The sequence below is a fragment of the Anastrepha obliqua genome, chromosome 2, assembly GCF_027943255.1.
Source record: "Anastrepha obliqua isolate idAnaObli1 chromosome 2, idAnaObli1_1.0, whole genome shotgun sequence".
In the NCBI taxonomy this organism is placed as follows: domain Eukaryota; kingdom Metazoa; phylum Arthropoda; class Insecta; order Diptera; family Tephritidae; genus Anastrepha; species Anastrepha obliqua.
This window is the reverse complement of record NC_072893.1, coordinates 47,719,120-47,733,963: the sequence shown is the minus strand read 5'-3', so window position 1 is coordinate 47,733,963 and position 14,844 is coordinate 47,719,120. Positions and strand designations below refer to the sequence as shown.

General features: G+C 35.5%; 1 non-coding gene across 1 annotated transcript; it reads left to right on the top strand.

Annotated features, from left to right (window-relative positions):
* Positions 1 to 11,502: 11,502 nt before the first annotated feature.
* Trnai-aau (transfer RNA isoleucine (anticodon AAU)) lies at positions 11,503 to 11,576 on the top strand. The gene has a single exon. It is a non-coding gene; the product is annotated as a tRNA-Ile (tRNA).
* Positions 11,577 to 14,844: the final 3,268 nt, after the last annotated feature.

Genomic DNA, 14,844 nt, shown 5'->3' with positions numbered 1-14,844 from the left:
GTCTTACTTGCAAATGTATTACACGCCATTACCTACAATTGCAGCTGGCCAACGCATCGACTGTTGTCAACCTGCCTGCAACCACTTCATCAAACTGAATTGTAGCAACAACAACTGCAAAAAATAGTCACCTCATCCTGTATTTTAATGCAACCAATGGCCGCGTATCATTTATGAACTTGACTTGAACCTCATGTTGCACCGTGACATCACACCGACCACCGGCATAATTAGTTGCGCTTTCGATAAAAAGCACTCTTGCGCATGAGACTACGAAATAAAGAACTAAATGAAGGCAACAAGCAAACAAGTCACAAAAAGGGTAAAGCATTTATGGGCTTGGTATACATAAATCGTATGTGTAGGCAGGTACAATTTTGTGCCTTGCTTTTGGCCGCATGAACAGTTGATGTAGTCCCGCAACCGCCCGACCCAAGTCCGGATGATCAGGCGCAAAGAAGTTCCCAACTGGTAATTTTTCTTTAGATACTTTTTTAGTGCGCAACCCTCTTTTGTATGACATAAATTCCGAAAAACTGCTCCGTGAGGATGTGGTGAAAGCGGTGGGAGTGCAGATGCGTGTGCGCATAAAAAGAAACCGGCGGCTTAGTCAAAAAACCTGTAGAGTGCGTAAAGTTCAAATATATTTTTAGCTGCATACCTTTAAGAAGCGGAATGTATTTTAAGCGTTTCCATTCACTTAGCTGTACGGGAGAGAAACCATTTAAAAATCACGATGTACAGAATGCAAAGGTGTGGCCAAAGTCAAACCTGTAATTGGATAGCTAAAATACTGGTGAAAAATATTGGCAAAATTTTTCTGAAATTCATTACTTTCCGCTAAATGTCTTTAGTGAGTCATATCTTATGATCATGGCAACACAAACAAAAAAAAGAAATTCAAAAGCTAATCCGATTTTTGAGGCACTCGAAATTTGCTCTTTATTATACCAAAATTCAATGTGTACTCGAAATCATCTTGACTTTCCTATTTAAATTATAACGCATTTAATTGGCCGTAACAATCCGTGTCTCGCCAGGTATCTCCTTTTTCCGCATACCTTTTCCAGTTTCTTAGGCCAAGAGAAGTCAGGTCGTTTTCAATTTAGTCTTTCTACCGGACACGACGACGTCCTCTGCGCCGTCGACCGCTAATTACCGTTTCAAACACCTTCAGTCACCTTAGTCCCTTCAGGGTGACTCGTTTGACTATGCCAATATCTCCGTAAAGCTCGTGGTTCATTCGAATGCGGTAACCGACATCTATGCGAGCAGGGCCAAAGGTCTTGCGAAGTACTTTCCTCTCGAAAACTCCAAGAGCGTCTGCCTCTGATTGCTGGACTGCCCATTCTTCAGCACAATAGAGTAGCACTGGGATGATGAATGTATTGTAAAGTGTTGTTTTCGTTTGTCGAGAGACGGCTTTACTACTCAATTGCGCACTTAGCACAAAGTAGCATCTGCTGGTAAGAGTTATCCTTCGCTTGATTTTAAGTCTGACATCGTTGTGGCTGGTAGCAGGGGAACCAAGATAAATGGAGTTCTTTACCACGTCGAATTTATAGTTGTTAACTTCGATCTGTGATACAAGACGTCGCGACTTCCTGCAGGATGCCAGCATATCTTTGGTTTTGCCCTCGTTTACCGTCAGATTCAATCCTCCGGTCTTCTTTTCAAATAGCCGTAAAACGGTAGTGACATAACGCTTGGTATGACCGAAGTTGTCGACGTCATCAGCATACGCAAGAAGCTGGAGACTTTCATTGTAAAAAAGCGGCCTGTGAACCACACTCTCCATAGTAAAGTTGAAGAGATCTCATGACAATGGGTCACCTTGTTTGAAACCTCGCATGTCATCAAAAGTTTCGGAAATGTCCTTTCCTATCTTGACGGAGATTTGAACGGATTTAAAACTATCCATTAATTAATCATGATGATCACGTTTCTCAATAACTACTGTTACTATACTTCAATTATTGCATATAGATAACATCATTTAAGAGCTTAAAAATAATGTATGTCTATACAAACATAGGCATGTGTCATAGGGACCATTACCATCCCTCTGGATTATCCATAGATTCTAAAAGTTTGTAGCTACAATACAATACCTAAGCACATCTTAAACCATGCAGCCATTTACATAGAAACACCTAGGCGGGCACATTTATTTCTATACATTTCCTGGAAGCAAACGATTTTTATGTAATTAATTCCATGAGCTGGTATTTCGCTCGCTCACATTCGCTCACACTTATGGATACTCGTATGTGCCTACATTCACACATGTGGCAATTTGTTGCAAAAGGACAACAAGCAATTTTAAAATAAATGAAACAATGAGAAAAAAGTAAAACTATTAATAAAGTTCAACAAGGCACACTTGCAAAGAGTAAAATAGCTGTTTGCTCGTTTTGTTACAGTAAGCACTCGATATATGTAGTAGCAAAAATATTGCAAAGAAATTTAGTGGATACAAAGAGAATATAAAGGGCATACTAAACGAGAGACTTACAAATTGGTTTGAGAGTACCAGAGAAGATTAATCAAAGAACACCAAGCAGGTTTTTGGAAAAAGTACTCCCCGGCGGATAACTTGACATCAATCTTATTCTTCTTAATTGGCGCGATAACCGCTTACGCGATTTTGACCGAGTTTAACAAAGCGCGCCAGTCGTTTCTTTCTCGAGCTAACCTGCGCCAATTACACACACCAAATGAAGTCCTTCTCCACCTGATCTTTCCAACGCAAAGGAGGCCTTCCTCTTCCTCTGCTACCACCAGCTGGTACCGCATCGAATACTTTCAAAGCCGGAGCGTTTGCATACATTCGGTCGACATGACCCAGCCAACGAACCCGTTGGATCTTTATTCGCTGCGCTATGTCTACACATACATATGTCGTCGTAAAGCTCATACAGCTGTATATCAATCATTCACATTAAATTTGAAGAAAAAAAGTTTTTGACACAGTCCCACCAACTTTCGCAGCGGCTCGAGAACGGATAAGCATCCAAAAGCCAACGACGGGGCTCAAATCCTTTAGCCAAGGGCGGGGAGTGGCAACAAAGGGTGGTAAGGGCCTGAAGGGCCAGTCTAGGAAATAATGTCCCAGGCTCCACTCCAAAAGCATAGTACCCTTGGAGGAGTTTCGCTGTCTTCAAATAAATCTCCACCGGCCAGAAGGAACCTCAATCAGACTTGGTGCCATGGTGGAAAAAACGTGTCTGGACTTTGTGCCCATCCACTAATCATGGGCCTCCTACGAAACCGTCAAAGGTTCGCAGACAAAAACATGTAAGTTGATTTACGATTCCAATGCTGACCGTCAAAATGCCTTTCTACGTGAGCAGGAACAACGAGGCCTAATCGACTACTGGCGAGCCCAATCGGGCATGCGGCAGTTGAAAAGACTCATAGATCCAGAACGGATAAAGGCAGAAGCAATGCTTAACCTAAGCAGAAAGGACATAAAACTTTGCAGTGAACTACTAACAGGACATTGTAAATTTAATTATCACATGAAAAAGATAGGTGTAATAGAAAACGATTCCTCTAGACTCTGCAAAGAGGCACAAGAAACAGCAGAACACGTTCTATGCGATTGCCCAGCAATGGCACGACGCAGACTAAATTACCTGGGAAACACGGTTATAGATTCAAACCTTTTAATTAAATTAAGCCTACAGCAGTTATAGGATTTATTAACAGCCTGAAATTGTTTGAATAGGCTACATGGCTGCACAATAGATCTCATCAGGTGGCAGGGCATAAATAGCCAATCAATAATAATAATTATACAAATTGTACAATTTGGTCATTTCAATGGAAAAAAATATGGAAAATTCATTGAAAAAGTTTATCCGACTACAGACTTTGTGATCTGGACAGGCGAAGAAATGTCGGAAAAATTTAGTATATTGTCAGGCAGAGTTTTCGATGCCGCCGTTGTTTCTTCTTTCGATTTATCTGAATGATTTTCATGACACCCCTTAGGTGGATTCAGTATATGAATGTCAGATTTCTTCTGTATGTGGATCACATATCAGATAGGAGGCTGTGGAATGCTAAGACAGATGTACCCCTTTCAACTGTCAGCTCGACGAAGAAGTAGAGATTGTGGAAATAGCTTTGAAAAGTATTCGCATATAGAAGGATCTAGATCATAATATTTGGAAAAGCTATTTCAACGATACGGTTCAAAATTACAAAACCTCTTGTAGTAGGCTTTGGGATGACATACGGGCAATAAGTTCTGTGTTGAACCTTCGCTATGGATAGAAAACATAAGAATAATAGAACAAAGTTACTTTTTAACAAAGTCTGCTCGAAAGTCAAATTTAAATCTCCGAGTGCATATCCGGCAAGAAAAAGCTGTTCGCAAAAGCTCAACCACCGCTCGGAAGCAGCAGAATACTGTAAAACCTTCAATTTGTCGAAAGACATCAGGGCACATAAATAATAAGAATTGGAAGCCCCTGAAGGCCTTTTGAGACTAATATTTAAAAAGAAAATTTATTGAATTTTAGATTCACACAATTTCTAGATCTACAGTTCTAATTTCTTAAATGGTACAAAAAGCCAGTCGTAATTCCATCAACGTTTTTTCTGATCCCCGTACTCAAATACGAAGGTAGCACTTTATGATTTGCGCCTACGGAAAAACAGGTAAAATAATAATGAAAATCGCTTTATTGTTTTTCAAAATATTTTCCTTGGCAGTCACCACATTTTTACATTCGCTTGAACCAGTTTTCAAAGCACTTTTGCCACTCAGAAGTGGATACCTCCAAAATGAGCTGTTTAAAACCTTCACCAGCTCTTTCAGGGGTTGGAAAACGTTGAATACGCTGTTTTTTAAGTTTGGCGAAAAAAGAAATAATTAGGTGCCCAATCATAGTCATTAGGCGGTTGATAGTTTCGATCTTTCGAGTGCTCGATAACTCTTTGGTGTAAGCTGATACGTAAGAGCTCACTTTGGCTTGATGAAGAATGATTCGTTCTCTGTAGTTGGTTTTCCTTAATTCTCCGAAAACTATTGGAAAAAAACTGGTTGCCAATCACTCAGAATTAACTGTTTTAAGTTTCTCTAGTGGTACTATTACGGCATCACTGGACTTTATGAAAAAAAAAGCAGGGAAACATTTACTTTGAGGTGCTTCTTCAGCGAACAACTTTCATTGGATTAAGCTCGTCTTGGCTTACCCATACTTTCAGACTTTCTTTTGACAGCCCTGAATTTTATGTCTTAAAATGTTACATATTGACTGTTTTTAAGTCACAAATTGGTAGGGACTTAACTCTATTTCGGACATGTCAACAGGGAAGCTGTGTGAATCTTTTGGACAACATGACAATGCAAATTGAAACATTTCACCAAATGATTAAAACTAATACCGATTTTATGGTCATAAGATGCAAAAATTAGCTGCTTATGAAAGTAATGACGCTGGGCAAACTCTGGTGAGCTCTCAAGGAATCATCTCAACCAATTCTTGGTCTTGTAGCCCTGATATGCTGATATATTAAAATAGCAGAGTTGGGGGCCGTCTTTAAGCTAAATAGCCGGATAGATCTCAATCGAAATGTCGTGACTTGAATGAGATGGAAAACGACTTGCACTAAAATGATCCGATAAAATTGTTTTAGCGGTTAAAACTAGATTCGGATCCAATAATTTGACATCAATTGACCGGGCGGACAGTCGGTTCTACCTTACAGGAACGATGCGGGTTTATATCCGGCCAACGACCGCCACTACAGCAGCATTTCCCATACGTGCTTGCTGCTACAACAACAACAACAACATACTTTTTGCGAAGTCACTGGCTGCATCTTAACGACTGAAAAATCACCAAGCCTTCCATCCACTTATAACTAGGTTTATGCTTCTCAGACGTGATCAAATGATCAATATTCCTCACGCATATATACATACACATGTACACACTTACAAATATGAATATCCAAGTGAAAACTGTATTGCCCACACACATTCCCTTCAAAAGCAATTAAGCAACAACACATTTATCTGCGTACACTCATCGTTTTCAAACAAAAGCCATAAACTCCCCATCCACGCCCCACAACGCCTTCACTCAAGAGCTTGTGCGCGAACACTTTTGTGCCACTTGACCCCCAAGTGAACTGTTGCGAAGCGTATCGTTGCACGTACAGTGGGCGCCAGCGAATTTTCTGCAAAATGGTTGGCTGCCTAAAATGTTTTGGTAATTGTTTTCCCTTCTTCTGCATCTTGATGGTAAATAAAAGCGCACACACAAACAAATTTACACATGCATGCATCTGTTATTATATTTTTTCCACATTTCTAGTAAGCCTTAGCCTGTAATATGGGAATTGGCATTGGCCCGTCTCGACGGCGCTAATTGACTTTTATATGACAAATATTTATGCATACATACAAACACAAAGCGAATGCAGTGAGGGTAGCGTGTCAGTGAGCTGGCCTATGAGCTTGTGACCCATTTATGGCGGTATGTATGATGTGTATTTTACTTATATATTCATAAGTTTGTGCATGCATATCAATTTTTTAATAAAGGTTTTATGAATATGTAAAGTATTTATATTCGTTATTGTTTGGAGGCTCATTATAGCTCAAATCCCTGGAGATTTGATTTCGTTTTTCAAGGGAGATAAATGATTGAGGGAGTAGAGAGTAGTACCATGCAGGGAAAAGCTAAATTAAAGCTACATGGTTTAAGCTATTGCTGCAAATGAGAAAATTTTGGTATTCATATCCTGACTCAGTGATAATTTATTAAAATTGTGTATTTATTTATTTATTTGTTTATCAAACACACAACCAAATGTTATTTTGCAGTGCTTGAACTTATCATGGACGGGTCTACAGCACGGAAATGGATTGCAAAGTTCAAAAGTTCGGTGATGTCAGTGACACGCCCCACAGCGGAAGGCCTTTTGAATTCGATGAAGAACGTCTCAAATCACATTTAAAGGAAAACGGTCGCCAAACCAGTCGTGCATTGCCGGGAAAAATGAGCTGCGATCATAAAACGATTCTCAATTACCTTCATTCAGTGGGATTTCCCAAAAAAATGGGAGCTTGGGTGCCACACGAGCTCTACGAAAAAACAGAGAAAGTCGACTTCAAATTGTTTCTCAGCATCTCGCCCGCCATCGAGCAACACGCGGTCATAAACAGCCTTTATATTTGGATTTAAAAGCAACGCATTATCGCACATTTCTTAACGTTTTCTAAGTCAATGCTGAGGGTATTAATATATTTATAGAGGGACACAAAAGGACATCTATATCATCAACTGAATATCATCGGCATTAATATGAACATTACGATATTTTAGTACGTTTGGAAGATCATTGACGTATAGTCCAAACAAAAGCGGACCCACAATCGAGCCTTGGGGAACATGTGCAGAGAAAAGTTTAGCAACAATAGGACAATTGTTGCTGCTTTTTTGCCAATTGCCTTTTGCACTAGGCAGCGGAAAAGCAACACGCCAAAGCGGAAGTTTGTGTTGAGCTACACCGTAAATCTTAGCGAAGAGTTCTGGCAAACACTCATCAGTTCCTGGAGGGATCCCGTTAATAATTACATCTGCTGATACTGCACTACTTTCAAAGCACTGAGCAGAAACTAGTTCACTGCGAAGAGCCAAAACATTTGTGAATCTGCCACTCTTTTCTCAATGTCCGTTATGGTCAGTTCGCCAATATTCTGCATTACCCTCTCTTCTGATGGAACCCTTACTACAGTCAATTGTTGGATGTTTGAGTCTATTAGCTCTTCTTTTTTTTTCTGCATTCTCTCCAATATACCTATGTAGCTGATGAAGGCGTGAGAAATGTTTTTAGGCAGATGTAGGTTTTCTTGATTGGACACACATACATTGATGGATCAGCAACACTTGGTAAATGTCTCAGAAAAATACCAACACTTAGAGCACAAACAAAAACACGTCTTACTCAGCTGATCGCATTAATTACATGAAATGTAAAAAATTGCACATGAAATGTAAAAAATACTGAGAAAGTAGTTTTGACAAATTAAAATAATTTGATAAATTTACTGCTATCCTAATCGTAGAAGGACTGAAAACATTTTAAATTTGGCACGTTTCCACTACATTTAGGTTTGCTTTACCGGAATAAACCAAATTTATTTCATCCGAGGCCATTTCAGCGGCATTCCAAATATGCTAACGAATATTTCATAATTCGGAGCACTGGCAACGGGTACAGCGTTCTTTTGATCCAGCCATAATGTCGCTTACTTTTTTAATGCTTGGGGCGGAACTGAACTGTCAAATTGACACACTGAGTTACAATGTGTCAATATTTCTTTCTGATTTGGATGCCATAAGGAAAAAACGTAAGTGCAACATGTAAAAATTGTTTGTGAATTTTTTTGGAGTGGATTTTGGAACAGTGAATAATTTCTTACGAAATTTGAGAATTTAATGTGAAATCCGAATGAAATTATGTGTTCGTGGAAAAAAAATTTTTTTTCGTTTTTTTTTTTGAAAAATATAAATGGATAATGGTTAAAAAAGCTCCAATGCTTAATAAAACAAATAAATTGAAACGAAAAATTCATGGATGATCAGGAAAAAAGACGATTGTTTCTTAGTTATTCATATGCGTTGATTTGAAATTTAAAAACAATCTTCTTTTTTCCTGATTTTCAATTTATATTTTATATTTACTCAAAAACAAACAGAAAAACAAAAAATATTGTTTATGCCAAAGCGCTTGAATAAAGAATAAAAAAATAAATAATATGAAAATCATATATTTTCTGTTCTAAACCATATCTATTCTATTTTAGTGTGCCCAGCGAAGGGGGCCGGGTTTGCTAGTATTTCATAATTTTACAAAAAAAAGGCAAAACAAAAAAAAAACCAAATGCAGGAAAAGATGCATGAAAAAGATAATATAATACTATAAATAAATTTTTTAATTGTTTTATTTACACCTTTTCTCTCTTGGTTATAAAAATTTGTATGCTGATGAATTTTTGTGCCGGAAAATATAATATCTCATGCCAACTTTTGAAAATAATTCAAGCGCAGAGTGCTCATAAAACGAGGGGAAGCTAAAAATGATTTATTGGTTTATTTATTTTACAACAAATTAAATAATTATTGCCTAAAAAATAAGACATGCGTATATGTGTGTGAGTATGCAATAATGATAGATTACAAGGTTTGACCACCCGAAGCAAAATTGTGAGAGTAACATCGGGTATTCGGTAGTAGAATTCACACGTATTCTTTCACTTTTCCAATCAGTCGTTGTTCAGATGGGAACGAAGTAATAAGGGAGATAGTTCCCATGATGGAGAGAATAATGAGATGGCGCCTATCGTGGTACCGTTACTTTGCTCTCAGCGAATTTGGCAATGAGTGACGTCATATTAGCACAATTGGCAAGATTACCATTTTCGTAACTTGATATAGCTTTTTTTTTGTAATTTAGTCCCGGAGTTTTAGTTCTTTGTTCATGACATTTTTCTAGCCTGTACTAATTAAATTGTTATGTTTATAATTTTGCAAAATATATATTTTTTAAAAATTAGTTCAATAATTCACTCAGTTTTATTTAGCTTTACTTTTTTTTAATATCTGGTCACATTGCCCGCGATTGCGGTTAGAATTACAAAATTTTCATTAACAGTAAAATCTTCTCGGAGTGACCTTTTTGAGCCTTCTTTTGTATGATAATATAGTTTTTTTTTTAAATTACAGTTTAGGTAGCTTTAAATTAAAAAAAAAAAAATAAAAACTAAAGTTAAAAATGTTCGCATTTTGGGTATAAAAAAGCACTCAATTTATTGCGAAGAGCAAAAGGTTGGCAACACTGCACTCCTTGGCAAAAGTGACGTCACGCACTCTCTGATGGGCGCAATCCTCTGGGATAGCTCCGTTAATTCTTCCTTATATCACCAACGCATTCTAAGTTTTGTCGTAAACAAACCGCTACCACATCTTTGGTTACGTCAGCAAATCATTTGATTCCTTCAAATTCGCTGAGAGCCGGCTAACGGTCTGATGTTGGCCACACCTTCTGAAATCTTTTCATAATGGTAAGTATGTACACACAGATGCATAAGTATCATACATTGTATATGCAAGTAAAATAACTTTATAGCACTTTGATATTTGTGTATAGTACCCAGGTGATAAGCTACCGATTTGTTTGTATAAAAAATTATACTCTAATCGCAAAATTTGCAGATAATATTAATAAACGTTTGTTTAGCATATTTTTATATACACACAGTGGCGGTCAAAATAATAGCGACTTTTTGGCAAGTTTTGACAATTAATTTTTGATTTAATTTTTTCATTTTATATAAAAATGTCATATTATATATTTTTTATAATAAATGTTCATATTACAACAAAAACTATGTAACTCAATGTTTCTAACTTTATTTATATTATTTATTTATTTATTAAGCCAGTGACTATATTAGATTCTTATAGGCCAGGTAGACACGTTTTAAGTTTAATAGACATGGAAAAAAGGACAATTAAACTATTTATAATAAATATTCAAAAATTTCAATGCACGATCTTTTGAAAATCAAAAATCTGTCTCAACAAATTTAGAGGTTTTATTAAACTCAATTTGGGCTTTAGTAATAGGAGTATTTCGAGCATTAAGAGAATTTGAGAGATGAACTAAGAAATAGTGTAGTTCTGGCCGGAGTATTAAAGAAAATCCTCTCCTCTAAATAAAAAATGAATGGCAAAAATAAGAGTGTGCTAAAGATAAAATTATGCTGAATTATTATAAAATTTATTTACATCAATATTTAATTTTTTTTACTCTATTCATGTAATTTTTCTAAAAACTCTGGGTATGCAGTTTTGAGGCCCATTCAATTTTGGTGTAATTGGCTAGAAAGTTCCCTAGATTTTGTATTATTTTTATTGTTTGTTTGTGGCATTGCGCATTTTTTTTCTATATGTAAAATCTCGAGCATTCGTTGTGGGAAAGAAAATGCATAACCCCGTCAAAAAAAAAAATATATATAATATACAATATATATATAAAAAATCAACGCGAGTTTTGTGCCACTTAAGCTTTGTACTATTTAATTTAATTTAATGGGCTGCAGAATTGCCTACCAAGAATTTTTCTAAAGACTTTGACTAAAATTTTTAGATTTGATGAAAGTTCGTCGAATTTTTTTAATTAAAAAAATGTAAACTTTGATTTATATGGCTTTTATTATAACATAAACCTTCTTTTTATAAAAAAAAAGTAAAAAAAAATGTATATCATAATAAATAAATAGTCAAAGCTTTACATACATCGCATTGCTGTTATTTTGACCGCCACCGCTTATACAAACATACACTGATATGTATGCACCTAAATGTGTAATGTGAACAAATCAAATTTGCCTGCAAATAAAATCTGCACCCATACATAAATATTTGCTATCAGGCCACATACAAATACTGTTCTTAGTATTTATTTGTTCAATCAGGCCCATTAGCTCAGTTGGTTAGAGCGTCGTGCTAATAACGCGAAGGTCGCGGGTTCGATCCCCTCATGGGCCACAATAATTTTTTTGTGATTATATTTATTTTATTATTAAATATTTTTTATTTTTATTTATGTAATAAAATTACTTGTTGTCTAGAAATCAACTAATCAAAAATGTTGAAGCAAACTTCGAATTTATTACGTGCGAAGGTCATTTGGAAAGTGCGTGTGAAGTCAGAGAGGTGACACAACTTTAGTTAGTAACACCTCTAGGAAGAGCGCACACTAAGTTTCAGTCCTATCGATTAATTTATTTGTGCTTGGCATTCGTTTGAATCGAAGAAGTCGAGTGATTTTCTCGTTTCATCATGACAAAGCACCAGTTGTAGTCGCGACTTAGCAGTTGTGGTCACAAAATTAATGGAAATTGGGTGCCAATTCGTTTCACATCCCGCCTATTCTCCAGAATTGGCTCCCACGGATCCCTCAGTGTAATGAATTTAGTTTAATAATTCGCAATTTGAAGAAATGACTCGCGGGATAAATATTATATATTATTCAAACGAGGTGGAGATTGCAGAAGCGATTGGCTATTTTTTGGACTTGGACAATTCCTATTATTCGGAAGGGTTCAAAAAACTGTACCAGCATTGAACGCAGTGTATAAGCCTAGAAGGAGAATTTATAGAAAAATAAAAAAAATGTTTGCCCAAAACAATTAAGCAGTTTTTATTTTTGTACGGACTTTTAAAACGACCCACGCATTTAAGTAATTTCTGCATTCAGGGGGATGTCCAATAAACGTTTCATAATTGAGAAATTCGCACATAAAATAGGGGAAACAATAACAAAAAATTGCAAAAAGTAACTCTTTTACATTTTGAAATATTTTCGGGGTGCTTAGAAAACTTGCATTAAAAAAACTCGTCCGGAATGACTTCTCATCTTAAAAATGTGGCACTGAAAATCGGCGGTACACTCGCATATTCCCATATGGACGATATCTCGAGGCATCTCACCTACGTAAAGCTGGAGTTAAAGCTTATGGAAAGTATGCAGTAATTAATGCAAACAACTCTAAAATTTTTAAAATTTCATAGTATTTCAAAACAGCTTTATTTTTTTCATTAACCATTAGAATCATCAAAAGCTCTTGGCTTTATTCGAATTATGTTTCGAGTCTACTTGTTTTTCTGAGTACTCAAAACTAATTTTTGGGTCAAGTATCAGATGTATTATGGCATAGTGAGGTGGCTTATTTCACACTTAGGTTATCAAAGGGAGCTCTGCGAATACTTTACCATGGGAAACTTTACCACGTGCAAAAAAATTTCCAGTTGCATTAACTTTAAATTTGATTCAAATAGTTGCTGAGGGTTATACGCATTTTCCTATTATTTCTCCCATATTCGAATACACAAATTTTACACACTACACATACAGAGAAGTTAAACTTAATTGTTTCTCCTTGCAACTCAGTTTCATATACCTTAATGAGAAAGTATCATACCAGAGAGCGCGCGCCTTCAATGTTTAAACTCAAAATGCATTAATAACATTTTATTACGTAGTTTCGTGGTGGCGACAAAAAGGAAATAAAAACCGGCAAGTAAACAAATAACAAATAAAAACAAAACGAGCGGAAAAACAGAAATATGGGTATTCGTTAGGGTGGGCCCACCAACAGTTGCCTTTTGCTGGCCAACACTGATTTTGATTGACGATAACAGAAAGATTCCAGAAACTTACGAAAAGTTATGCATTGTAAAAATGGTTAAAAGTTTTAAAAAAATATAGTTGAGATCTTGTAGCACGCGATATTATACTTATATAGTTTCATTTTCTATTTTCAGTAAAATTCTTATTTTTTTATGTATTTTTAATTATTTCAAACAAAACTTATTGCAAAAAATTAATTTTATATGAAAAAGAAATTATGATTTATTAGTTTTTCTTCTATAAAATAATTAAATAGTGCAAACAAAATTGCATTGCGACACCTTTTGCCGGGGGTTCTTGAGCAAAATAACCATCAATAATGGATTTCTTTTATCCAAACTTCCCGAACACACTTTTTTCTAAAAAAATATGAGTTGAGTTTGAGAACTATTAAAATAGTATTAAAGTTTTGATTAGCAAAATAGAAAACTAAATAATAGTAATTCCCAATCGGCCCGCTCAGTTACTGTAGCAGGCGATCTTAAGACGAATGTTAAATTAATTGACATACAAAAATTGGCTCAAAAAATGCGATCCATATCAAAACAGATGGATTAACTTGCTTTAAAATACACGAAAAATTTTCTTTCTTTTTAAAAATTTTTCCTTAAAAATTGTTTTTAAAATATTTTTAAAATATTTTTTTATATTTTCTTATTCCAAACAAAAAGCTATTGCAGAAATAGTCCAGAATTACCAGTAGAATAATTCAACCACGGAGAAAAATCGACACAAATTTTGATCCGCTCTAATATGCACATTAGGATGGTCGAAAATTTGTTTCTTTCTTGATCATTTTTTCTTTTTAATTTTTTTCTTCATATTTTTTTATTCCAAACAAAAATCTATTGCAGAAATATTCTAGAATTGCTACTAGAATAATTTAGACACGGAAGAAAGTCGAGAAAAAACGTTACCCGCCCTAAAATGCACATTAGGACGGCCGCAAAAAAAATTGTTTTTCTTGAAGCCAACCCTCAATTTGTTTCTCATAGCAAAAATGAAAATTTCTGTTATTTCCTCTTTTAATTTTCTTCCAATATGCCACAGCAAATGATACTTTGAGCTCTATTAAAAATAAATTTAACCATTAAAGACACCCAAGAAGTTTAATACATAAAAGTAATAAAAAAACCAAAATTTTTGTCTTGCTTCTTTTTTTGGCTTAAACAAATTTTAATAACAAAAGAAAGTAATACTATGTTTTTTAAAGTTGTTTTAACAATTTGTTGTTGATCTTTAGTAACTTTTTAATTATTTACGCCTAATTATGAAGCTACAGATTGCATACTTTTAGGTGCTTACTAATTATATATATATATATATAATTGGCGCGTACACCCTTTTTGGGTATTTGGCCGAGCTCCTCCTCCTATTTATGTTGGAGGGACCTACAATTTGAAGCCGACTCCAAACGGCAGATATTTTTATGAGGAGCTTTTTCATGGCAGAAATACACTCAAAATACTTACAAAAATGTTTTTTTTTTTGAGCGTATGTAGAAAAAAAAAATTACAAATGAAAATATAAATGCCCAAAAAATCTGACAATCGGGTCACGACTCAAGAGCTCTTGATAGTAAATAAGTATTTATTGCGCTCCATAAGCAATGAGCGATCTCCA